Source organism: Nansenia antarctica, assembly GCF_963989245.1.
Source record: "Nansenia antarctica genome assembly, chromosome: 2".
NCBI lineage: Eukaryota > Metazoa > Chordata > Actinopteri > Argentiniformes > Microstomatidae > Nansenia > Nansenia antarctica.
Genome location: NC_137675.1, coordinates 30940312 through 30947689, shown reverse-complemented (window position 1 = coordinate 30947689; position 7378 = coordinate 30940312).

The window sequence follows — 7378 nt, the reverse complement described above, 5'->3', positions numbered from 1 at the left end:
TTTGTTCAAAGCAAAAAAACTAATAAAGTGTGTGTTTACCCCCTCAAATAAATTTACTTAGCCCCAGTCAGATCCATATTTAGAGGTAAGTTACCTCAGGTAACTTTAGCTAGCAAGTTAGTTTAGAGTTAGTGGTAATGTATATCTAGCTAGTTAGATAACTAAGCGACCTTGGGTTCCCTGAAAGGTGCTATATAAATTCAAGTTATTATTATTATTATTATTATTATTATTATTATTATAACTAGCTAGCTAGTTTTTTCCACCATAAACCATTTCCTGAAGCCACAACCATCTCCCACTACTGAAGCTACAGAGCAGCGATGCAGATCCAAGGTCAACAACATTCGATCTCTGATGCCCAGCTCCTCCTCTCTGTCTCCCTCTGCTACCAACCCCTCGCCTGGGAGTTTGCCATCCCTCCCATGCTTCACAGAGGTTCAGCAGAGCCACATTATTGAAATCCTTAGAGGTATGAAATCATGCACTTGCGCCCTGGACCCCATTCCCACTGCTCTGCTCGAGTCATACATCCGCATTCTCAGCCCATTCATTACTCAAGCTGTTAACCTCTCCCTTTGAACTGGTCATGTCTCACCTGCTCTCAAAGTCTCTGTCATCCACCCCCTTTTCAAGAAGCCCACCCTGGACCCGGAGGTTCTAGCCAACAATAGGCCTGTCTCCAACCTTGCCTTCCTGTCCAAGGTGCTAGAGAAGGAAGTTGCTTTCCCTAGGTTTGACCCTCACCTGACCTTCAGTGACCATATAAAACACCTGTGCAAAACCTCCTATCATCTCAGAAATATTTCCAAACTCCGTCCCACTCTAACCCTCAGATGCAGAGAAACTGCATGCCTGTCCATGCCTTTATCTCCTCAAGACTGGACTACTGCAATGCGCTCTTCATCGGGATTCCTGGCAAAAGCATCCAGAAGCTGCAATGCATCCAGAACAGCGCTGCCAGGATCCTGATGAGAGTCCGCAAATACGAGCACATAACCCCCACATAGCCCCCATTCTACACTCACTACATTGGCTCCCTTATTCAAAAAGGCCTTTGACTGTTGAACTGTGTTCATTCTTGTGATTTATTTTGTGTTTTTAATAAGTTAATAAGTTAAATGTTTTTAACTTATTATGTTTAGGCTGTTTTTTTGTTTTTACTCTGTAGCACTCTGTAGCCTGCTGTGTACCCAGGCTTGAGACAGGGTTTTATATTGTAGTAATATTAATGTAACTTAATTTACGTTAAATTTACAGAAGATTCCTTGTTTGTAGCGCCTCTAAGTTGTAATGAGATCTGCCCCAATTACTGCACCCTGACAATATTTTAGTTTAGAATAAGGTTGGTAATTTAATGTCAAACTAGATGTATTCCTCTATTTCAGAGACCCGCACTAGTTAAGGCACTAGGTGGGCCAAATGCTACACCTGTTTAGTCTTCTGCAAATAATTTACAATTCAAACAGTGCAGTTTTACATTTGTTAACTTAATGTTTTCCTTTTGAACCATTTATCTAGGAATCAAGGTAAGGCAAATACATTACAAAAAAGAAACAATACAAGAAAAAAGAAACAATATTACAGGGGGGTAGGTGTGGAAACGTGACCATAGCTCAGCCTAAGAAGGTCTGATCGACTAGGGGTCGATATCTACTGTTCAGGAGACTCAGGTGCGTAAAAAACCCTCTGGTCTCACGTATCTATCACAACCACAGCCCGACCTACGAGCGAATCATACGAAGGGGAGCAAGATATGGCAGGAGACTTTTTCTGGCAAAACTCTTTTTTGAAGAAAAGCAGTCCATACCTTTAAGAGGTGATAACCACTAATAAGCTGCCAAACCAAAAGGTATATCATATCAAAACATAATCTAGCCCTGCGGTGGTGTAGCGGTCTAAGCACTAGCCACTAGTGCAAGCTGCACACCGGGGACTGGGATCGAATCCCGGTCTCGCCAGACCCGGATATGGCCGGGGCACACACAGGGAGCGGCATATTGAGCGGCCGCTCCCGAGGGCGGTATAGGAATATTTCCGGACAAGGATCCGTCGCGCAACAGCGCCCCCGGGGTGCCGGAATAACGGTGCTGGGCTCGAGGAGCCAGACAGCTAGTCTGCCTGGCGGTCTCCTCTGGGGCTGCCGGCCACGGGGTCGTGCGGCGGATCCTACGCAATAGGCAGGGGATAATTGGATGCTATAGGTTGGGTTCAATTGGATACCAAATTGGGTGAAAAAGGGATAAAACCTGGGGGGGGGGAAACCATGAAAAATGGTTTGGCCCAAGGACGATCTCGACTTTGTCGCTTTACCACGTCACGCGCGGTATCAACCAATGAAAATGCGTGGGGCATCAACCAATGAAAATGCGTGGGGCATCAACCAATGAAAATGCGAGACACGCCCCCATATTTGCATACAGATCTGATAATCGGGGAAAGAATGAAAGAATTAATGTGGAAAAGAAAGAGTGAATGTGGAAAACAAAGAATGAATGTGGAAAACAAAGAATGAATGCGTAAAAGAATAAATAAATATAGAAATGTATTTCGTTATTACTGTGTGTATTCATTCATTTATTTATTCATACACTCGTTTATTTATCTATATATTTATCGTTAATTTTGACAGACTTGGTCCTCCATATTTTTGTGCTTAAAACTCTTCAAACTTTTAGCCTCCTTTACCTCCTGGTCCTCATCCGGCCAAACAGGGTACTGTCTGCTAGAAATCTGCCACCTCTGGCTACTGAGGCGAAATGTTCCATTCTGCACCTAAAGTCAGAACTATAGGAAAGCCTGGTGTCAACTACTTTATGCATCTTTAATTTTTATTTTTTTTATCTCACAACAATGTAGCAAAATCTCACATTTCAACATTCATTTAAAGGTGCAATATGTAGCTTCCCCCCCACTAAATAGCCATGAATTAGCTTTTCCAAAATGTTCGGGAGTTTTCTGAGGTATCACTTGCTGTGGGTGTATAAGGAAGCAATTTACCATGAGAGGAAGGGGGTTGTGGACACATTTACCACTGGTACAGGGTTGTGGCACGAGGCGAACCCTAACCCTAACCCTGTACAGTGGTAAATGAGTCCACAACCCCCGCCCTCGAATGGTAAATTGCTTTTCTACAACACCCACCCTTAATATAAAAATTAAATACACAGTTGTAACATTAAATTCATGTATTTACGATCATGAATCGTTTCATAATACATATATCCTTCCGCCACAGAATATAGTCCCATAAACAAGATCAACGATTGCATTGTAGGTCAGCACAGGTGTTCTTAATCAGATTGATTGGGAGGCGCATTGATACTGGAAATGCGGTCTGAACTGCGAGTTGTTGGGATATTTACCACTGTTGCTAGCCAATCAGAATCCAGTATCCAAACATGCTGTTGTAGAATGTGCGACTTGTAACGTGCCAAGCCAAGACACACAATGAAAATAGAGTTTGCGTATTACTACGACATTGGCAGGTCGCTCATTAAGAATTCGTGAGAGGAGCGCAAACCCCTGTGTGACCACCTCTGCAACAGTTGCGTGACCTTTGCGAACCTACCCAGACCCCTGGTTGCGATGTTGTCGACGAAGCATGAGTCGGCCTTCAGCCATAAAAGGAGCAGATGATTCACATTGCGGATTTTAAGAGTGAAATCGCCCCGGCATTAGCCTCTGCTCATGTTGTTATTAGTTAGGGGTACCGTGAACTGGAAATAATTCAGGCACTTTCCTGATTTCACAGTCAGCATTCTGAAAGATGGCCACCAGAAAAATCATTCATTCAGGTCACTTTGCATTCACACCCGCTTTGCTGTCATTAACATAATTATCATAAAATAATAATATTGACTATATAATAGCCCTGATTGTCATGATATATTTCAAATAAGACACAGAGATCACACTTGTGAATAAGCAGGCAAACGGGTACATTTAAAAAGCATTATTTATTGTTGTTTAAGTCAGGTTTATAACAATACTTAATTTTAAAAGGTTCTATCACATACACTGTCAATATCAACCAGGCGGACGCAGACATTCCTTTAAGCTCATTGGTGGATAAGGTCGGGAACACAGGCTGGGGTAATCTGGGGTTAAGGTGTTAGGGGTCAGAGGTCATTCAGCAGCAAGTCCTCTTATGGACGAGAAGGACCTGTCCGCAGCGAGGGCAGGTATGATAGGCGTCCTTAAAGTGCCTGACGAAAAACGGGATGAGGCAGCAGCCGAGCACCAACCTGTCACGAAAGACATCGTCAGTCCATACCTCCTGTGTGTGTGTGTGTGTGTGTGTGTGTGTGTGTGTGTATGCGTGGTGTGATAAGTCTCTATTGCAACCATTATAAGAAGGCAGAAAGGTTGTGTTTGAACACGTCTGCGTACCCACACAGGAGGAACACCAGGCACATCAGCCAGGCGAAGGTCCCGGTGCGGTAGGTGACGTCACTCATGACCTGGATCTGGCAGGAGGAGCAGGTGGTCAGACCCGGAGAACGACCCAGCTCCACCTCGTAGCTCACGAACCTGGGCTTGGCGGGGGTCGACACGTCGTACCCTACAGAGATGGGGAGGGGGGGTGAGAGGAGGAGGAAAAGGAGTCACTCAAAGAAGAACTTGCATTCCAGACAGAGGAAGCAACTACTATCAGACTCCAAGGAGGGTTCCAGAGGGTGTGGGGTGCACTTCCAATTGGAAACTGGGGAGGAGGTGGTGTGAGATGGTAAGCATCAAGGATAGTCTGCACACATCATCCTAAACGGTGATTGTGTGTGTACCAGGTAAGGGCGACTGGCTGATGAAGGAACAGCTCCCTCCAGTGGAAGGTGGAGGGTAGTTCGGGGTGTGAAGGTGGTAGATCCTCACATCTTTGTCGAAATGAAGCTGGCCTGAAAACAGAGACATGGAGGGCATTTCAATAGTCTGACGTGGTTCATGCTTCCCGTCTCCTTTCCTCCACCTGCACTCATCTGTAAGAACTGACCAGGTCAAAGAAATGCCCTAACAGATATCCCCTGTTTAGCCTTCACCTGTCTAGCTCCAACGCTACAATAATTTCATGTGATGGGAGTGTCATCACAGTGGCTTTCTTGCGATATAATTCAACCACGAGTGCCCTTACCTGTTTCGACATCACGTAGATCCATCATCGATCTCCCTCAGATTTTCACCTGCCCTACAAAATATCCAAAAGGCAGCATGATATCCATACAAATTGACTTTATACCCGAAGCCATAGTGGAAAAACGCCAAACACAGGAGAGCTCATGGTAATTGCATTCCTGCTTAATGTGCAGCTAAACCAGGGAGGGATTGGCTAAACGTCATCATTGTAGAGGAAGAAGCGGAAATGCAATTGCATTAAGTCAGGTTTGGAGTTTTCCCAAGCAGCTTCGCATATAAAGTTAATTTGAATGGATATTAAGATGTATTTTTGTTTATTTCGTGGGTCTGGTGAAAATCTCAGGTGAAGGAGAACTTGCATACGTGATCGAAACAAGTAAGATCAAGTTTCATGTTTATTTGTCATTACATCATACACAAGGATGAGTCATACACAAGTATACAACGCTTAATACAAAGCAGCTCTACATCAACAATACAGTATAATAAGTATAAACAGTAAACAATTATGAGCACTAAAGGTAATGACAGTAAACAACAGTAATACAGTAAAATAAAAATATACAGGATAGACAGAATTATTTTAGGACACTCATGGTTCAATTAAGACACCTGGGGAGTATTCCATCAACGTCGCTAAAGGAAAATCCAGGCTTATTTTGATAAGTCTCATGACACTTATGAACAATCCAGGCTTATTTTGGTAAGTCTCACAAGACTTATCACAAAAAAGCCTGCATTTCCCTTTAGCGACATTGATGGAATTCCCCCCTGGCAGCTGTTTCATACATCAATAAATATGAAGGCAGAAGATGAGAAACATTCTTCTAGTAGGAAGAAGGACAGAGCAAAGGGAGATACAATACAACGGTTAGCGAACGGGTCTCACCTGGCATGAAGTAGGGGGGTGGGGTTGGAAAGGCCTCCTCGGACTTTGATGCTGAATTCATTTTCTTCGTTGGATATCAGAAGGTCAAGAAACGTTGAGCGCGCGCTTCTTTGTGAGCTATCACACTGCGTGTATGAGAGATACAGAGGACCGTGTGTTCAATATCTGATCTTCAGTACCAAACCGTTTGGAAACCAGACTGACTGAGTGGACTCTCCTGCTAGTTGTCTTTCAACAATTGATCACATTGTGAAGAGAACACTCAAGAATAGGCAAATAACTGAGCCAGACCTAACGTTATAACAGAAGATACTGGAAACACCACATTCCACAAGCATTGAGTGCGTGTTCAGAGAGGTTTCATGCGGCTATGAGGCTCACCTGTGGACGGAGGATGGTTGATTGACCTCCTCCCATTGGTCAATACACTCATCACCTTGGGTCATCAGCCAGATGTGAACAGCTGTGTCTGGCCACGCCCACGGGCCATGATTGGAGGACTATGGACACCCACTATCTTTTATTTTCATATTCTGTGATGTGCATTGAGATTTGAGAAGAATCGCAACACAAAAATGCACCTTTAGTCTAGCAGGAAGGGCCCTCCGATTTTGAGATACCCCTACCTGAGGTAGAACAAATGACAACAATGATTTTTCTTATATTTTATTTTGGGGGGAAATATGTTTTTTGGGTTGTTCTTTAGAACTACCCCAATCCCTGAAAAAGAGGCAAATTAGACCAGGCCGAATATGGGGAAGGTGACAAAAAAGCCCATAACTTGAGAAGGATCACTCCTTTCCTCTTCAGATTTGCTGAGGTATGAACCAGGTGGCTGTCCTACATCACCAAATAGTCAGACAACTATTTACCTAAATACATACTGAATTATAGTCTTGTAAACTTAGCTTTAGTTTAGAAGGAAATTGCACTTTTTGGTGATAGGAACATAGGACTCCATCACTTTTTCCTATGGTTGTCTAGTGATGATGTTAGGACTGACTGTGTCTACCCTTGTCTAAATGTAAGGGGTCTCCTATGGTTGTCTAGTGGTGATGTTAGGATTGACTGTGTGTACCCTTGTCTAAATGTAAGGGGTATGGTTTGTGGACGGTGGGGGGGGGGGGGGAGGACGGCCCGGGGGCGTGCAGGGGATATCCCTTATCTTCGGGAAAATATCCCTTATTTTCAAATCCCAATGTTGACAGGTATGCCCTAAAGATAAGAAAAATCATTGTTGTCATTTGTTCTACCTCGGGTAGGGGTATCTCGAAAACTAAAGCCTTTTTTGAGGACTTGCTGCTAGACTACTTTGTTTCCACGATACATTCTCGACTGTCGTTCATAAGCGAGGGTGAA